The sequence below is a fragment of the Pithys albifrons genome, chromosome 19 (assembly GCF_047495875.1).
Source record: "Pithys albifrons albifrons isolate INPA30051 chromosome 19, PitAlb_v1, whole genome shotgun sequence".
Lineage (NCBI taxonomy): Eukaryota > Metazoa > Chordata > Aves > Passeriformes > Thamnophilidae > Pithys > Pithys albifrons.
Window position 1 is genome coordinate 676,669 of NC_092476.1, and position 20,253 is coordinate 696,921.

Below are 20,253 nucleotides of genomic sequence, written 5' to 3' on the forward strand. Positions count from 1 at the left end.
AGCAGCTCAGGAGGAGGATTATGTGGTGGTGAAGAAATGGGCACTCCACAAACAGTTGTGGCATCACATTGTACTACCCAGCCTGGCAGTGCCACCTGTTCAGCATCATCACCCACCAAAGGCTGCAGCCCCTGACACTTCCAACAGAGCTGCTCATGGAAATGTTTCTTAACCTGTCAGTAAAATCAGCATTTTAAAGCAGCAGATGAAAACCCACAGCTTATCCAGTAATGTTGGAACAGGAGGGAATATCTGCCCACAACTTCCTACTCGCTGTCGCTGCCCATTTTATGGCTCCTGAACTGGTTTATCCCTTGCTCCTTTGAGAGTTTGTGCTTCCCAACCAGGCTGTACATTTATCATTTCCATGGATAACGTGGTGAGTGCTGAGGTTGGTAAGAGCTTTGGTCCTTCATGTCTCTGCTGGATGAGCACCCCTGGGAACCACCAGCCCCCACAGTGCCCACAAACCCAGCTCCATTTCACGTAGTTCAAACTGCAAATCACCCCATTTCTCACACAAATGCACCCAAAATGTATTTTGGGGAATGAAAAGACTACTGGACATGGTATGTACCCAACCTCACCTCCATTTCCCTGGTGCTATCACACATCTCTAATATTTTGTGCCAGTTGTGAAATTGCAAAACTAATAAACCAAAATCTGCAAATACAACAAAACCTTCTCACCTTCCACGTCATTCACTGAGCCATTGCAACACCACACACTAAGGAAGGAAAAACCAAACAACATCCCCCCAAAGCTCCCCTTGCACAGGAGGCTGTTGGCATCAGCTTGGCCCTTCCTCTCCTGCCATTTGGCACTAACCATGTATCAATAATCCCACAAAACAGGACAAAAATATTCACCTCCCCATCCCACCAGCATTTCCAGCCCGGTATTTTGTGTCAGCCAGAACTCCCTGGGTTTGGAGAGCTCTTTAGCACCCTGTGTTTGCACTGCACAGTTAATTAGCTGGTGTTTAAACACCAGTTGCCACTCTGTGCTATGCAGTGCTAATGACCTGAAACAGATGAACTTTACTTGCACACACCAAATGTACTGAAAGGACATTTTAGTGCTTACTGAACAAGCAGGACTTTATTAATACCATGATCAACTAGTTAGCAGAGAGGAAGGAAATTCTTGATTAACCAGTATTTGCCTTCCCTAAGCATGTTACTATGCCATGAATTATGTCTTATAAAAGCACATGTTTCCAATCCATTCCTGAGCACAATTTGTTTTACTGTGGAGGATTTGGCATTTTGTTTGTTGTTTTTCTCACCTTTGTTTTTCAGAGCAGATGATGAAAAGCTTTTCCATCACAGCTCTTTCACTTTTGTTTGGTTTTGATAGCAAAGATATTTCATCAGGTGCTGGAACCACACATGTTTAGCCCTTAAATCATTCTAAGAGATTTCTGGCTATGTTTTCCTCACTTGTTGCTTCCCTTTCCCCTGCTCCTCAGCCCCTCTCCCACCTGTTTGGAGACCTGATGTTTCCTCCCCATCTGAAGTGGCTCAAATGCCTCAATTCCAAACCACAGCAGTACTTGCAGAAACCCAGGTTTTCACTGCTCCCTCTTCTGAAGGCCACACTGTCCCCACCTCCTCCAGCTGCCTGCCCAGGGCTTTGCTTTGTTCATTCTGAAGATGGAAGGTATCAGCTTTATTCATGTGGCAGGCAGATCTGAGTAATAAAACCCTCAGATCCTCAGGCTTCAAACAATTCAAAACAAGAACTTCTGCCTGGAAGGGAAGAAGGCTGCTTGGAAAACCATCCCTTTCCCTCAGAGTGGCTGCTTTGGCAGGGTAGGAGCAGTGAGCTGCCATTTCCACTGTGAGCTGGAGGCACTGCATCTCCAGCCCCCCAGCACTGCATCTCCATTCCCCCAGCACTGCATCTCCAGCCCCCAGCACTGCATCTCCAGCCCCCCAGCACTGCATCTCCAGCCCCCCAGCACTGCATCTCCAGCCCCCCAGCACTGCATCTCCAGCCCCCCAGCACTGCATCTCCATTCCCCCAGCACTGCATCTCCATTCCCCCAGCACTGCATCTCCATTCCCCCAGCACTGCATCTCCATTCCCCCAGCACTGCATCTCCATTCCCCCAGCACTGCATCTCCAGCCCCCCAGCACTGCATCTCCATCCCCCCAGCACTGCATCTCCAGCCCCCCAGCACTGCATCTCCAGCCCCCAGCACTGCATCTCCATGCCCCCAGCACTGCATCTCCATCCCCCAGCACTGCATCTCCAGCCCCCCAGCACTGCATCTCCAGCCCCCAGCACAGCCCCCTCTCCTGCAGGCACTGCTTTGGAAGGGACAGCAGGAGACAGAGCCAGGCAACGGGGCAGGTGCTGCCTGGGAATGGGAAACATTTCCTGCCCAGCCCCTTCCTGAGGATGGTTTATCCAGGTGATGGCTCCACCATGCAGGGATGCACCTGGAGACAAACAGGGACACCCAGGGAGAGGCTGGTGGGGGTCAGGCCATGGCACTGAGTGTCACTGCAGTCACTTGTGCTGTCCCCTCCACCGGGAATGGCTAACTGGGAGTGTGCCCAGGAGGGCAGAGAACCCAGCAGGACTGGCAGTGTGCACTGGGAGGGCACCCAGCAGGACTAACCGGGAGTGTGCACTGGGAGCCCAGCAGAGCACCCAGCAGGACTAACTGGGAGTGTGCACTGGGAGCCCAGCAGAGCACCCAGCAGGACTAACTGGGAGTGTGCACTGGGAGCCCAGCAGAGCACCCAGCAGGACTAACTGGGAGTGTGCACTGGGAGCCCAGCAAAGCACCCAGCAGGACTAACTGGCAGTGTGCACTGGGAGCCCAGCAGAGCACCCAGCAGGACTAACTGGGAGTGTGCACTGGGAGCCCAGCAGAGCACCCAGCAGGCTCTGCTCCTGCCCAGCTCCTCCAGAACTGGCCAGCCCTGGACAAACACTCACCCCACCCTCCTCCAGCTGAGCCCCAGGAACCCCTCACTGAGAAAACACTCTGCAGAGCCTGTTTTAGACCAGCACAGCATCCTCTGCAGAGATAAAGCAAAGCAATTAGTTTTACAATTAACAATTCAGTAAGTGATGCAGCCAACACACAAAGCAGCAAACTAGGAGCTGACTTCAAAGGTTAAAGCTGCACACACCACACTAGTTTTATCCACAGCTCCATGTGGCCATGTTTACTGATTAAGGTATATTCAGTGGAGCAATTAAATGCTTTTTATAACCATTCAGTTGGAGAAACAGGCTAGATTGGGTAACTCAATTCACATGCACTGCAGCAACCAACTATTCCAAGCACATTGCTATTATTGCAACACCTGCATGAGGGAAAAGGGCACACTGTGTTAGCAAAATGCTGTCATAAAAATGGCCAGCAGGGTCCAGCATTTGTATTTTCCCTGCTGGTTGCTACTAAACACAGACCAAAAAATGTGTTTTCCACAAAACAGAAATTCCTTTCCTCCCAAGTCAAGGAAAAGCCTCCCAGGTTACTCAACAGCTCTGTAATACCTTCCCCTGTGTCTGGCAATTGTGCCAAAGGACAGCCCTAAATGCTCCTCAGGAAACCACTCATTTGATCATTGATAATGCCACACTGGGATTCCATGGTAAACCCTTCCCACACTGGGAACACCTGCACAAAAAACATGAGCTGAAATTCATATCTGCTCTCAGAAATTCCACATTGCACTTCATTTCCCAGAGACTCAACCAGTATCTTCCATCCAGCACTGAGGGATGTGGGAGAACTGCTGCAATTCTTTGCACTAATTTTAAATAAGTAACAGAGCTCCCACATCAGACAAAAATCCTTCTCTTACGAGCAAGAAGTCCTGGATATCAGGAAGGAGTTTTTTCCAGAGAGAGTGCTCAGGGATTGGAATGGGCTGCCCAGAGAGGGGGTGGATTCCCCATCCCTGGAGGTTTTTAACCTGAGACTGGCCGTGGCACTGAGTGCCATGATCTGGTAAAGGGACTGGAGTTGGACCAAGGGTTGGACTTGATGATCTCAGAGGGCTTTTCCAACCCAATCCATTCTGTGATTCTGTGATTCTATGGATGGGGCACTGAGTGAGAATCCACCATGTCTTGATCCAACCCCACTGTGATCACCAGCCCAGGGCACGGAGTGCCCTGGGCTGGTGATCACAGTGGGGTTGGATCAAGGGTTGGACTTGCTGATCTCAGAGGTCTTTTCCAACCCAATCCATTCTATGATTCTATGATTGATTCTGTGATTTCATGCTCTTCAAAACCAGGCACAGTCCTAGTGCAAAGCACTGCTTTGCCACAGAAAGTCCAGAAAGCCAGTTCCCCTTTAGCCCTGGGACAGGTCACAGCTGCTGCCACATCACCTGGCACATGAAGTCCATCTCATTCAGATCTATACCATAAAAGACAAAAAAAAAGGATACAAACCCCCAAATTGAACATTCTTCCCTACCCCCTTTCAAATTCCTAATTACAGCCAATTAAATTCCCTGGGCATCCCCAGGAGTTAATGTATTCTGTGGTTAACACCCACTGTTCCTTCTACAGCCACTGCTCATTACTTTTAAATGAGGGACAGAGCCAGGGCTGGTAATTACAGCCACACACAGCCCTGGGCCCCGGGCCAGGATCCAGTTCCCCACCTGCACACATGGCCTGGAAAAGGAGCAGCAGGAAAAGGAACTTTCCCTTCACCTTTCGAGTTCATTCAACTGGATTTGAGACACAGAGGGCAGGAAAAAGGAACAAAACTCCTGTAAAACTTGTTTTAAATCCAAGCGCAGAAATGAGAAAGTTTTATCAATATCAAGGACTGTGAAAAGAAAGGACTGTAATAAACACAGAGCACAGACCTCTAAGAAAGGTAACTCAGGGTACTGTGGAGAGGGCTGAGACCTCAAACACCTCCAGCAGGAGCTCCCTGAGCCTCACTGAAAAAAACCACATTTCTGTGCAAATAAGTTCAGGACAATTTAAGGTAAATAACCAGCATTTAAGGGATACCTGACAGAAGGATCCCAAGCAAGATTTGAAAGTCTTGTCAAAGAGATGATGCTTTTAATGAAAACCATAAACCTATCAAAGGGATAAGTCTTGTAAGGCCAGGACAGAAAGGTCAAGGGAAATTGCAATGCCAAGTAAGGAGTCTTCAAAATGACCAGATTTGGTTTTGGCAGTCACTGCTGAGAAGGTCCCTAATACAACCTTGTATTTACAGCTCTTCAAAATAAACAAATAAAACAGTTTAATGTTAGCTAAGCCAGTCTATTCCACAGGAACATTCTCCCCAGAGACCCAAGAAAGGTCAGCTCCCACTGTAGTTTCTCTGCCTTTGCCATAAGAGAATAATTATGATCCTTTCCTGCTCTCCTTCCATGGCACATCCCTCACACCACTGACTGTAACAGCTGCACTGGAGTCTAATTCTGACAAACACAAGAGGCTGAGCAGTTAAAGGGTGACCATTAACTCACAAAAATTTAATTTCTTCTTATTTACTGATTTTCTGTGGCTGAAATGCAGCAGGATTTGTAAGAAATTGAACATTCCCCCCAAGAGAGGAAATAAAAGAAGTTTTTAAGCAAAGCTCTGCTCCTTGGAGCAGATTCAAATGGCACCAGAGTGTAACTCGATTAAAGAACATTCACTCCCAGTTGGTACAATGAGAACAAATAAAGATTTGGGTACGAGACACTTCCTCCATCCCCATGTTCTCCTCCCACAAACTGTATTGTTATTTCTTTATCCTTTGTATTTGCAAGCAACAAGTAACATCTTTTCCTTCCACAACACTCAACACTGATCAGTTCAAAGGGACCTTTGACTAATTCCCAGAACAAAGAGTAACAAACCCCCACCCCAGCCCTCCTCTCCCCCTCCAGCACAACCTTGGAGATTTGGTCATTTCCTAGATAACATATTGCTGCCTTGAAAATGTACATTCAAATTCATATTGTTTCAAGTAACTACTTGTTGGCATCAAAATTACCCAAAAACCTGAAGTGGCCATGGGTGAGAAATGCCCCAGAAACAGAGAGGTTGACAGACCTAGATCTGAAATTTCTGCAAGGGATTCAGAAAGAGACACATTAGAGCAAAGTCAGAGGCACACTCGTGTCCCACCTCAGGCCAGCTTTTCCCACTTTTCTTTCCTAACACTGCTCTACCCCCTTGGCTGAAGCACTTTATTCAGAATTACCCTTGCAGGCCAAAGGTGAGGGGGAAAAAAAGCCAAAAACCCCAATTCTGAGCAGTAAATATGTAATTTTGTGTGTGTTCTCCTCTAAAAGGGAAGGGAGACTAAATCAGAGTCGAGACTGGATTCTGCATCTCAACAGAATGTGTCTTATTTCTGTAATAATAAACCATCAAAAGCTTATGCATAAGAAGCTGCATCCCATGGAAAGGGTAAATGGGGAGGTAGAACATAAAACTGCAGAATTTTAAGTCTCTTCCCTTTATCTCAGTGGGAGAAAAAAATCAACTCCTCATTAATCTGATAAAAGCTCATCTAAGCCCTCCATGGATTAGTCCACATCTGTGATTAAATTAAAGGTCACCATAAAGTCTTTAGGGGAAATTCTGACCAAGTGACTCACAGAAATGTTTCCACAGGGAAGCCCGAGAAGCTGCCCCGTCCCCCCTTGCCAAGGGCTCTCCGAGTGCCCCACAGGCTCCTTTTCCCAGCACTGCCACTGCTCAGCACTGGGGGAAAGTGCCCACAGTGAGCACTTCTCTCCACATCTCCCTTCCTGCACTGACAAGAACATCCAGCCAACATTCACAGCACCTGCAAAGTTAATCAAGTTAAAACAACCGTGGTGTGAAAGCAGCAGAAAAGGTATTAAAAATAAACAGGCTTGTCCACATGAGGCTGAACTCAGACCCACAGAGGAGCAGCACCAATTTGTACCTCAAACTCTGAGTCCTCGTGTAAAATGGAGTTATGAAAGGTCATTAAACAAGGAATGGCACACACAGATTTACAAACTGTACCCCAAAGGCATCAACTAAAGAGATTCTTTTCCAGTGGGCTTTTAATGATGGATCAAATCTCTCATATCTTATGTACAACCTCATTGTCATTTCATGTTCTGCAGAGGATTAGCAGGCAAGGTGCTTTGTGGCTTCTTAACCTCCAAACGTGGTACACAGTCCTGGGCTCTTTAGGCCTCAGATGTTTTCAGCACTAGAGAAGGGGATATTCTGTGCTATTACTGGGGAGGACTAAAGCATTTAAAGCTGGACCCAGCACACATCCCCAAGCAGCAAGGTAAGATCTCTTCAAATAAACAAATCAGAAGAATTTCAACTTTTGGCTCCCCGGGCAGCTGGCACAAAACAAGAACAAGTAATCAAAGCAAGGCTATTTCAGACAGGCTGAGCTGTCTGGGGGCAGGAGGAGCTGCATCTCCACTCAATACAAACAGCAAAGCACTCACACCCAACACAGGAAAATTAATTATCCAAGGCACCTGGAGAGACACAACGAGCTGCAGCCACCAGCACGGGGAACTTCTCCTAGAGGGCACCTCCTCACACCTGTTTGCTTCCCTGCACCTCATCTACCGAAGGAAAAGCATCTGAGAAATGCTCCAACTGCATCTAGAACAGCATTTCTGGGAGGCTCCCAATGCATAATCCCCAGAGGGTCCAAAGGACAGAAAGGCTTAGGGAAAGGTCAACAAACAGGACTTCAAAATATGCAAGTACCTCAGAGCTGCTGTCAAGTTTGAGAAGTGCTGGGGCAAAAGTAACTCAAGCCAAAAGTCAGACAGTTGTGCAAAGTTTCTCTAATATTAAAGTGGTGTTTGCAGCAGTGCCGAGGGGCAGCCCTGCCAGAGCTCAGTGCCAGGCACTGCCACTGGATCCAGGGAAAATTAATGGAAGGTGTTACCAGCACTCCCTTCTGCAAACTGCAAGGGCAGGAAACACAAATCACCACCACACAAACAAAAAAGCTCTTCGGGATCTAATCTGGGAAGGAAATGGACTGGAATTCCAACTCCTCTGCAAGCCCTGGGCAGGTAATGGTGTTACCTTGAGTTTCAGAGTTACCAGGAGGGTGAGGAAAAGTTTGTTTTAACTCAGCCCACTGAGGAGCAGGACCCAGGAAGGTCATATGGAATCACTGACTTCTTACAATGGCACCAGCAAGGACTGGGAGCCACATTAAAGCTTGAGAAGCACTCGCTGTAGCATGAACTGTGCAGAGATCATAAACCCCTAATGACCCTTCTATGCTTAAAACAATTTAACTTCCAATTCATAGAAGGACCCATAGAAAGTTCTAACATGTAAAGCAAACTCTGAAGAATCCTCGTCCTAAGAATAGCAGGAAAACAAAATGTCAAATTCAGAGCTGGCCAGTCCCAGACATCTCCCTCTGCCTGAGGCAGCAACACTCCCTCCTCTCATTCAGATTTATGTTCAACTCAGATACCTGGAAACCGAAATGCAGAAGTTCAGCAGCTCTGCAGCTTCCCAGGTGGAGGACACAGTGCAGGGATGGGGACAGGAGAACAGCCAAGACACTGAAATGGAACCCACGAGGCCCCAAACAACCTCAATTTCCATGCTGAGGACAGAGGGGTTTGTTTATTTAAAAAGCCAAACCCAACACAGAGCCCAGAAACACTGAGAACCCTCAGAGAGCTTCAGTGAGGCTCAAATTAAAGCACTGGGACAGACAACCCAGACCTTCCCAGCCCCACAACATAAAGGGCCCTGGGGGGTTTTCAGCCTCTCAAAAGCCTTGCAACTGTGACAGACACTTCAGGATCGTCTCCCAAAGGTTAATTTTGAATTAAAGAGTGGTTTAAGCATTTTATCATCAAAAATACTGCACTATGAGACAGCCAGACACAAGAACACCCACTCAAGTGCACAGGGCTGAATAACCATAAAATTCCCAGTTATTCAATCACAGTACACTCAAATATTTGACAAAATCCACAAAAATGCTAAGGCAAAAAGAGAAGTGTGTGGCAAAGCCATCCATGTGTGTTCTCATTTAAATATGTTTTCTTATTTTTCACACAGTATTTGTAACTCTAAACATTTCAGGGTGTACACTCATTAACTGCAGACACTGGCAAGGCTCTCCCCTGAACTCTGTCACTCAGAACACGGGAAAGGTCCCTGAGATCAAGGCCAGCAGTTCCACCTGCAGCCCCTGTTTCTGCACACACAGAGCAGTTAACGAGCAGTTTAACACATTAAAGCTTTCTGGGGGTTGGGTTGGGGTTTTTCAGGAGCAATGGAGGGAACTCCTATTTCCAACAGCTGTGATCCATTTTAATTGCAACATCTGATGGGTCAATGAGAACTGCCCACCCTGAGCAGCTGATTCCAGCCTGACCCTGGCACCAACCAGCCAGAAAGGATGGGCACCTCCCACAGCTGAGCTGCTGATGGAAAACTGCTGAGAAACCACGGCAGGGACACTCATGAAAGAAAAACAACTTTGCTGGCATTGATTAAATGATCATTTCACATCAGAGTAGATATAAAGACATCACATTGCTCATAAAGAAAATCTTCATGGTGAGATGGCACAGCGAGGTCCTTGGGCACCTTAAAGCCCTTTATTTCACACTCTTAAGCAACAAGAATATGAGAGGATCCTTCCTACTCTGTTTTTCTCTCTCAAAATGTGGGTAGTGATAACATGCCTAGAAAGATAATTTGTCATGTGAATACTCAAAAAATAAGTAAACAAAACAAGACTGGGCCGAACACAGAACTCTCCTCTCCTCTTTCTCCATGATCCACCTCAACATGGAGTTTCCCTGTGGGATGAGGCCACCAAGGTGAAATTAAGGGGGGAAAAATCCTCCTTGAAAGATTTAAATTCATTAACAGTTTCCTGAACTTTTCAGCACTCCCTGAACAGTGTTCACACCCATTCCTCAGTTTCTCTCCACTCAGAAAACAACCGTTTGTTCCTCCATGGTACAATTCACTCCCAGCACAGACATGGCTCCTTTAACCTTGTGGAAGGCAGCCCTTGGGCAGAGCAGCAAAATGGACATCTGTAAATAAAAGAACTCCTCCAGGCCTCTGCCTCAGAGAGGCACACACCGAGTTCTGAGCAGCCTGGAACACAGACCTCGCCTCTGCAAACATGAAGCAACTTGGCTGTCTCCAGGAATTTCATCTGACAACCCCACAGGCTGAGGAGTAAAAGGTCAAAAGGTGGGTGTTGTGTGGCAACACACACCACAAGTCACCAGCTGCCTGCTGAACTCATAGTGCAACACCAAGGAGAGAGCTGAAAAAATGTTTAATGAATTTTTAAGAAGAATCCCAGTTCTACTTTGCATTCAAGCAAAGTTTTATACTCTCAGTCTTTGCAGTTACTGAAGAGCTCAAGTCTTCCCTTACTCACCCTAAACTTGCTACCCAACAACCAGGTAATTTCCAGGGTAATGTTTGCCCAGCAAATGCCTTCAGCACCATAAAAGCTGCACTCAGAAATAATTCTGCAGTCTGAGCCACTGGCTAAACCAGGCAGGAGGGAATGCTCTCCCCTGCACGTGGGTTACACTTTGTGCACACACAGGCACAGAAAGAGAACTGTCATTAAAGCAGCTTCAAGGAAAATTAATTTTAGGTCATCAATTTTAAGGTCTTGGTTTGCTGGGAGATAAAAGAACAGCAAAAGCCCCCAGATGGATTGCAAAGGGCAGAGGGAAATCAGAGTCTCTGAGCCATACCCTGCCTTGCTCAGTCACAGGGCTAATTCAGGCACAGGGCACTGTTCCTACAGACATCCTTAACTAATCCACCAGGCATTTGTTTGTCAAAGGGAGGCAAGCTCTGAATAAACCCACTGTGAGTGGGTTTGGGAGTATGTACATCCTCACTTGCTCATTGTCAGGGTGTGGGTGTTCAAAGGAGGATTTTAATTGCTGAGGTCGGGGCAGAGGAGGCACCTCTGGGTGTCTTCCAGGACCAGGTGACACAGGCGAGATGAGGGAGGGGTGAGGAAGCTGCTCCCATCCCTCAGGAGCTGCCCCTGCCCTGCTCTGCAGAGTGAAGGCTTTGGAGACAACACTGCTCACTTCTGGGGGAGCTGAAACAAACAGTGCAAGTGGAAATGCAGACACAGCACGGAAACCTTTTCACCTCACACTTGTCACCACACCAGGAGACAAAACTCTCTCTGCTCCATGGAGTGAGGAGTGTGATCCCAGCTCCCCTTCTGAGCAGATCTGAACAGACCACACAGAGCAGCACTGCTTTGGTCTGGGCACTGGAGGAGGAGGAGGCTGGAAAAGCCCCTGCTGACACCTCAGCCATGCTGGGAGCACAACAAGTCTGCAGGACAGGCAGCCCAGGCAGGTGCCACTGTCCCTGCACTGCTTAGGGCAGCTGCAGGAAGGGGCAGATCTAAAAGTATCCTGAGAAAGTAAAGCACTGGAACAACTCATGGGGCAGCACCACCATTTACTCCCTTTTATCATTTCAATTGTCAAGTTTTAGTTTGACTTGATAGGAAGAATAATTAAGTAGCCAGGATTTTTGGCCAATAAAAATGAAATTGAAAAGTTGTCCCAACTCATCAGAAGAGCAAGGGTTCAAAAAACCTGTTCAATCCTGAAAGGCAACTGCTAATCCACATCTCAAACAAGTATGACAAAAGAAATGGAGATCCACACAACCATTTATGCTCTGAAATATAACACAGTTCTGACTGTACCTTTTCAGACACTCAGAGTTTTCTGGAACTGTCAGCACTGCTCTTTAGCCTGTAACCTCTCAGCAGTGTTCAGGCTTCTGGGGAAACAGCCTGTTGTCATAAAGGGAATGATAACAGGGAATAAAGGGAATTACAGAGCAGGAGATAGTTTGTATGCACAGCTGGTCCTTTCTCCTTCCACAGCTCTTGTTATTCACTAAAAATAACACAGAAAGAGTAGAACTTTTTTCCTCTTTCCTTTTCACAAAAATACTTTTGTAAAGTTGTCACACCTTTGCTCAGGTTTATTAAAGGCCCAGCAAAGCCTTTATTAACCAGCACATTTTTGAGTTGACAGACATTTAGGATTATCTCCCCCTTGGTTCTTTCCCCTTGTCCCAATTCCTTTGTTTAACACTTCAAGTCAAGCTGAAGAGGAAGTGTGAAAGTGATTAGACAAAAAGAACTGCTCCTGAGAAGGCCCTGCAGAGATAAACCTTATCAAACTTCCCAGAGCTCCAAACAGGACCAGAGTGGCAGGAGCACTTTCCTTTACCAGCACAGCACGTCCATCAGTGGGACCAACCCCAAGCGTTGCTCAAGAGTGTGAGGAAAGAAAGGGAAGCCCCTTTGGGCAAAGGGATGATGGGCATGTGTTAAGCAAGACTGGCAATGCCCAGCTTGGAAGGCATCCAGAGCAGAACCCACCTTGCACTGGGCACTTTGGGGCAGGGAGATGGGGAGGAGTGGGAGGTGAGGTCAGGAAGGGCGTGGGAATGCTCTGCTGGTGTGAGGTTACCAAGGTCATCATTCCAGACTCAGCCAGTGAACTCTGCAATCCCTGGCAGGTTCTGGACCCTCAGGAGTTCAGAGCTGAAGGAAACAGAACGTTCTGCAGCTCGAGGCCCAGGGACAGCAATGCCCACGCTGAGAACACGTTCCCTGCCCCATGTCCAGTGACAATTCCCAGGGCAGCTCCCACCACAGCCATCCCTGCCCCTCACACCACCCTCACTCCCTGAGCCTGGCTGGACAGTTTGCTTCCCTCAGTCTTAATCCAGTGAAACAAAACTATTTTTAAAGCTCTCTATCTAATTTCTGAGCAGCAGCTTGTGCCAGGTCACATCCATGTTTCAGTCCTCAGGCATCTGCTTTGAAACTCCCAGTACCAGACACAGTAGCTTTGTTCATGCTTATAATTTTGCATCCTACTTTGCAACTGAAGTGTAATTTAAACAAAACACATGAAGTCCAGAGCAGGATCTGGAGTTTTACAGCTCTCAGTCTTCTACTTAAACTACTAGAACCCAACACAGTGATTTTTTGGGCTCAAACAGATCCTCTAGAAGTGCACCCCAATTCCTGAACACCCATTTTCATTTAAGAGATTCTACTCTAAGTTTGACCATCCCATCTTCTCACAGCTCAAGGATAACAGTCCTGCACTGACAGGACATGCAATACGTTCCCAGCACTGGGGACACTCTGCAGTGTCCCTGTCACCCAACACCAGCGGGGGCAGAGAGCACAGCACTCTACAAACCACTGAGACACTGGGTAATGAATATTAAAGCCTGGTTCACACACAGTTCATTTGCACTGCCCTCCTGACCTCTGTGGGCAATCACCACTGCTCCCTGTGTTCATTGATCTCCTGTGACCCTTTGCCCATCAGTCACCTCTTTCAGAACACAAACTCAGCCACTGATGTGGACTTTGCACAGCAGAGAAACACACCTTGCTGTCTGGAGAGAAGAGAGTTAAAATAAATAGGAAAACTATGAACAGAGAAGGAGTTCAGAGGAGCAGGAAGGACAGACAGACAAAATCAGAGAATGACTCCCCAAAGACACCAACAATGGGCTTCATCAGACACAACAGGCCTGGGTGCCCAGAGAATGAAGATGATGGTAAATAACACCTCAGAACTCATCTCCTTGCAGAGGGTGAAGCAGCAAGAAAGACCACCTGCAAAACTCCCAAGGATTAGTGCACACTGCAGCCCTCTCAGCTGCCAGGACTTGCTCCTGTCTCCTCTCTCAGGAGCAGGACTGGCCTTGGCAAACAGGGGCAGTTGTCAGGCAATGCCCCTCAGATGGACTTAACTCTGTCAAGGACAGCTGATCATGTATTTGTATGACACAATAACTGGGATTTTTGTCCTACACATCCAGAAAAGAAGATAATTCAAACACATGTGGTGCAAAAAACCCCTCAAATGCAATCAGAGCCATTTAGCACAATCCTCTACAATAATGAGTGGCAGACTTTTTTTTTAAAATCAACAGTTCTGACACAATATTATTCTCTCAGTATTCCACTGTTCTACCATCCTCCCCCTTGAAAAGGCAACACATCCTCTCTAATGTCCACTTTACATTACTTAAAAAGTCAATGTTCATCCTTTCACTGGGCACATGTGGCTCTCTCATGCATTTCCAGCATTATTTCTACTCTGAATGCATCTCCCCTAACACCAAGCACACACTCAGGACAGCTCACACTATTAACTCTTATCTTTCATTCTCCAGTCTCTAAACCTGCATCACACTGTTATTTTTCAACATATATTGCCATCTGATTGTCTCATTTAGGGCAGTAAGGGTTTCTAGAACATGAAGGTCTTTATTCACAGATAAGTGCTTTAGAGCACAGTGAATTTGCTTTACTACTCTGGACATCTGATACCACAATTTCCAGCTCATCAAAGATAAAGAATAAAAACCCACATTTGAGGGACTTCTCCAAGCTCCAAGACTGTTTGAGATCAGAATTTACTTACCCTCCCCTTCACTATAATTTACCCTAATTTCATTTAATGATCAAATTAATTTAGATTACTAATTAGGCAGGGAACAGCAGCACAGGAAACACATCCTTCCATGTGTCCCCTGCCATGCCTGTGACTGTCACCTGCACACCCTCCCAGTGCAGCTCTGGTGGCCTTTCAGACCCTCTGCAGGACAAACCTCCTGACTTATCTCAGGGACGTGGCTGAGCTCCCACAGAAAGGTGAGGTTAGAGCAGCACAGCCACAGATCCACCAGCTCAAAAGCAACGGTGCATCTTCAGTCCTCTGGCTACGTGATTTTCAATTTATTTCAGTTATATTCATCTTTCATTTACTGGGCAAGTTTCTCTGTCTCCCCCTGCTTTGTTTCCACACCTGCCACCACAGGGAAATTCCTGGCATTACACGCTCTGTCAAGGTTTCCAGCTCCACATTCTGCACTTTGAAAAACAGTCGCTGACGAAGTTCTTTACTTAGAAACAACTAAGTGTTCTCTCTTAACATCTGAAACTTTTAAGAGCTGTTTTCATGCAAAAAGAAAGCCACAATTCATGTAAGGACTTCACTGGGCTTGTCCTTCAAGTTTCGACTGTGAATTTTGTTCACTGATTTTTTTTTCTGAAATAAAGGCAATATGGGTCATCTCACTAAGTTCTTAGCACGGACCAAAAGCAATGCTCACAACAGAAGTGTTCAGGTTACCAGTACAATTCCCAGGGGATACCAGACCCCAGCAGAGTCCAGTGTAAGACATTTCAGCACAGAATTAACTTTTTGGTCTTTAACTCCAGAGGGAACACACCTCACCCTACCCTGCCCTGCCTTAGCAATGCTACCTCAAGCCTCAGCACCTGCTTGGAATGTAATTAACACACAGCCCACAACGGAGCAGCTTGTTGGGTCAGCTCTGAAGTCAGGCAGAACAGCAACCTCCCATGTATCATAAAACAACAGGATGTCAGCCTTTAAAAGTCAATTCTAACATCAAAAACATTATTTTCTTATGCTTAAGTTAAAGTGCTTTTAACTCTGATCTGGCCCATTTTCAATTCAGAGAAAATTGAAGCAGGGTACTTACACTGCCTGAGTTTTACTCCGTTCAGGAATATGAAGTTATTTTAACAGAAAAAAAGGGCTGCATCTTCTCGTAAGAGCTCACACCCTGGAACTGTGAGCCTGCCCTGTTTCCCCCGGGTTACACGGGCAGTACCAGCTTGAAAGAGGAGTATGACAAAGCATCTTAACAGAAGATAATCTTACAGCACTCAAGTCTTACACTAATTTATCTTAGACCTCCGATACTTAGGCTGGATACAAAACTCCCAGTGAATCCCGGCTGGATACTTCATTCCCCAAAATTAGCCTCGAGACATTTTGCTGAGAGAAACAAATCACGACGAAGTTGAGCACAAACATTAGGAAGAACTTCAGCACACACCGCACGCAGGTTTAGCCCCTGGACTGCAAGAGGTGGCACAGATGGCAGCGAGAACTGAGAGGGAAGCACAAACCGCGGAGCCAACCCGGGACAGGAAACAGATGAGGACACACAAACCCTCCCTGCTCCGGCACTGGAAACCGCTGCAGATCCTCCCGCCGCTGCCTCGGCCGCTTCTTTTGGGGCTGTCAGCTCAGCCCAGCCCAGCCCAGCTCAACCCAACGCAGCTCAGCTCAGTTCAGCACAGCTCAGCCCACCTAAACCCAACCCAGCTCAGCACACCCCAGCACAGCTCAGGCCAGCACAGCTCAGCCCACCTAAACCCAACCCAGCTCAGCACACCCCAGCACAGCTCAGGCCAGCACAGCTAAGCTCAGCCCAGATAAACCCAAGCCAGCCCAGCTCAGTTCAGTGAAACCCAGCCCAGCCCAGTTCAGCCCAGCCCAGTTCAGCCCAGCCCAGTCCAGTTCAGCTCAGCACAGTCCAGTTCAGCTCAGCACAGTCCAGTCCAGTTCAGTTCAGACCAGCTCAACCAAGCCCGGCACAGGCAAGACCAGCCCAGCCCACCCCAGCCCAGCTAAACCCAATCCAGCTCAGCTGAGCTCAGCTCAGCCCAGCACAGCTCACCTCACCTCAGGCAAACCCAACACAGCCCAGCCCAGCTCAGCCTAGACCAGCCTGACTCACCTCAACCCAGCCCATACCAGTCCAGCTTAAGCCAGCCCAGCCCCGCAGGCCCCAGCTCAGCTCCTCGCGGGTCCCCCCCGGCCTCGCTCGCCCTGCCCGGCCCCGGGACCAGCCCGCGGCCCGCCCGCTGTGCCGAGCTGTGCCGAGCCGAGCCGAGCCGAGCTGAGCTGTGCCAAGCCGCCCTGCCGTTCCCTCCTGTCCCCTGCCCTGCGCTCACCTCAGCCGCAGCTCATGGCACTGCCCGGCGCGGCCCCGGCCCCGGCCCGGCTCCAGTCCCAGCCCGCGCCGAGCGGCGGCGCCGCCGATCCGGGCCCGGGGGGACGGGCCTGGCCGAGCCGCCGCAGCGCCGCCGGGGCGGGCCGGGAACGGGAACGGGGCTGGAAAGGGGCGGGGACAGGGCCGGGCCGGGGCGGGGACAGGGCCGGGCCGGGGCGGGGACACGGCCGAGAGCGGCCCCGGGATCGCCCCCGGGATCGCCCTCCGGTGCGGGCGGGGCCGGGGCCGGTGCGGGTGGCGCGGGGAGAGGGTCCCGCGGGGACACGGCCGTGCCCGAGCACACCGCACCGGGTTACACCGCACGGCTTCCGATCACACCGCACCGGGTTACACCGCACCGGGTTCCGAGCACACCGCACCGGGTTCCGAGCACACCGCACCGGGTTCCGAGCACACCGCACCGGGTTACACCGCACCAGGTTCCGAGCACACCGCACCGGGTTCCGAGCACACCGCACCGGGTTACACCGCACCGGGTTCCGAGCACACCGCTCTGGGTTCCGAGCACACCGCACCGGGTTCCGAGCACACCGCTCCCGGTCCCACCGCACCCTGTGCCGCTCCCGGTGCCGCTCCCGCTCACACCTCACGCGGTTCCACCGCTCCCGGTGCCGACCCTCCCGCCCGGCCCCCACAGCGCTCGGTGCGGGTCTGTGTGTGCGGGAACAGGCTCGGAGCGGGTCTGTGTGTGCGGGAACAGGCTCGGTGCGGGTCTGTGTGTGCGGGAACAGGCTCGGAGCGGGTCTGTGTGTGCGGGGAGCGCTCGGTGCGGGTCTGTGTGTGCGGGGAGCGCTCGGTGCGGGTCTGTGTGTGCGGGAACAGGCTCGGAGCGGGTGTGTGTGTGCGGGAACAGGCTCGGAGCGGGTCTGTGTGTGCGGGAACAGGCTCGGAGCGGGTCTGTGTGTGCGGGGAGCGCTTGGTGCGGGTCTGTGTGTGCGGAAACAGGCTCGGAGCGGGTCTGTGTGTGCGGGAACAGGCTCGGAGCGGGTCTGTGTGTGCGGGAACAGGCTCGGTGCGGGTCTGTGTGTGCGGGGAGCGCTCGGTGCGGGTCTGTGTGTGCGGGAACAGGCTCGGTGCGGGTCTGTGTGTGCGGGAACAGGCTCGGAGCGGGTCTGTGTGTGCGGGGAGCGCTCGGTGCGGGTCTGTGTGTGCGGGAACAGGCTCGGGATTGCCGGGCGTTGTCGGAACGTCTCACCAACCATTGTCACCCCAGGAAATGTGCCCGGGCTGAGGTCACTTGGTTTTTACCCTTCCTATTTCCCAAATTAGCATCTTGCTGGGGAACAAGAATTCATTCTCTGTGTCCAAGGGCTGTTTTCCCAATTAATGGTGTCTTGCAATAAATTACAGCCTTAGCACTGCCTTACCCTTCTCTTAATCACTCTGGCTTCTGAGGGCAGTTAATAATGACATTACAACATCACGCCAGGTCAAACTCATGCTGGCCTTGCCTGCCCAGGTTTCTTCAGCTCACCCCGGGTTAATTTGGCTGTGTCAATTCTCCATAATAATTTCAGTTCGAATTAGAACATAAAGAATCCTACAGGATTTTTCAGACTCTATTTCATACCAGTGTTCCAACTGGTGATACTTTATGAGGTGATGAGACAACAGTAATTTATTTACTAGCCAACATTTAGTGGGATACGTGAGCAAAATTCAAATTACTCCAAACTAGCTGATGTGAAAAGTTAAATATATAATACTAATTTTCCAGCAGTCTTATCTGCAGCTGCAGGTTTGGGGTCCTGTTACATCAGGCAGGTGCAGCAGGGTCTGCAGTCCAGTTCAAAAGCAGGTGCAGGTGGCTCTCAGCCTGCTTTGCTCTTTACATTGCAGAGACAATTCAGTGCCTGTGGAAGAGAATTTTCACCAGGCATCTTTGAGCTCTGTTTCTAAAACCAGGATTCCTGCACATAACTGGAAAACCAGAGTTAGTGAGAGGTGTCAGCACCCAGCGAAATCTGCTTCAGTGAGGGGTGGTCTGAGCTCAGCAAAGGGATGGCAGAGCCTGATGGATGTCTGAGCACTAAACTCAGCAGCCTCCAGGCTCCCTGAGCTGCAGGAACCCAACAAAAGGCTGCACTGTCTGAGCATCACTGCATCACCTCCATTTAGTCTTATTTTTTTCAATTAGAAAGACAACTTTCCATTTGAAACAGAAGTACAAGTGTTCTCAAGCACCCAGGACAGGTTTCTGTCCATAGCTGCCCTTATATACAGGCAGACCTTTGAATCATTATACAATGCTGATGTTAATGTTTTTGAAGTCTGGAGATAAGATAGTGGTTGTTTTCTTAAAAACAGGTTTTCCCTGTAGAGCCTATGGCTGAAACTGTGACTGGTGGGTTAGTTTCAGCCTTTAGTTAAACTATAATCAACTAGAGCTCCCAAAGCTTTTCCTGCCCCCTCTTTGCACATACTTAAGCAACATAAGGCCTAAAAAACCTGACCTTAAGAGGAATATTTTTGCACCTGAAGTGAGATGTTCAGCAGAGGCTCCTTCCATGGTGTGACTTGTGCAGAGCAAAGCTGGAAAAACTGGGCCCAGGCTGTGTCTGACCAGAGCAGCTGCCTCTGGGCTGGTGGGAATCCTCTTCCAAAGGCAAGTCCCAGTCAGGTGGAAGAGGGGGAATGGAAACATCTCTGAATTCTGGAATCATGCAGTGCTGTAAGAATAAATCCTTTTGTGGGATAATTTATCTTCTACACATCCTACAAAAAGACAAGAGAATACAGTAATGTTTATTTATTTTAATATTTCAGTATCCTGTGTATAAACACAGTCATTCTGAGAAACAGCAGCCTGCAGGCTCTAGAAACAGGTATCTACAGTCAGGAGCTGCTTTTGGAAATAACTACTTTGATCTTTTGGAATATGTGAGGGAGACATTTCAATGTCTTTAAAAGCAGTGCTTGAGCAGGCTGTAAAATAATGTCATATTCTCCCCCAGAACTACTGTGAGGCTCAGCTCACTTCTCTGTAATGCCCCCACCAGAATTTCACAGCTCAGGGCAGTTTAAAGCTTCTACTTTTGTGAGAAAAGAGCATTACATGAGCTTTGGGGATGCACACGGTTTTCACAAATCTCCTTTGCCGTCAGATCCCGGGGAAGGCCCGAGAGCTGCAGGAGAGGCCTTGCAATTTCACCCTGAGAAGCTTTAAAAGGAATGAGGCAGCAGCTGTGCCTGAACACAGGAATCTTGGCACTCACAGGTCTGTGTGTGTGTGAGAACAGCTTTACTCTTGGTTTGTTTGGTTGCCACTGGTAAAATGAAACACAATGGAAAGAGGCTTAGCATGGCAAAAACAAACAAGGCTCCAGCCCACTGAGTGTGCACAGAGCCCAGCAAGGACTGGCAAGGCTGTCCAGGA

General features: G+C 48.9%; 1 protein-coding gene across 2 annotated transcripts in view; it reads right to left on the reverse strand.

Moving 5' to 3' along the window:
- Positions 1–16,972, reverse strand: part of TEX2 (testis expressed 2) — a 44,235-nt gene extending 27,263 nt beyond the window's left edge. The window contains exon 1 of one of the 2 annotated variants that reach the window (XM_071573382.1): positions 16,819–16,972. The gene's annotated coding sequence lies outside the window, so the exon portion shown is untranslated. Of the gene's footprint in view, positions 1–16,031; positions 16,049–16,818 lie in introns of those variants that run through there. The other variant, XM_071573383.1, reaches the window with a different exon arrangement.
- Positions 16,973–20,253: the final 3,281 nt, after the last annotated feature.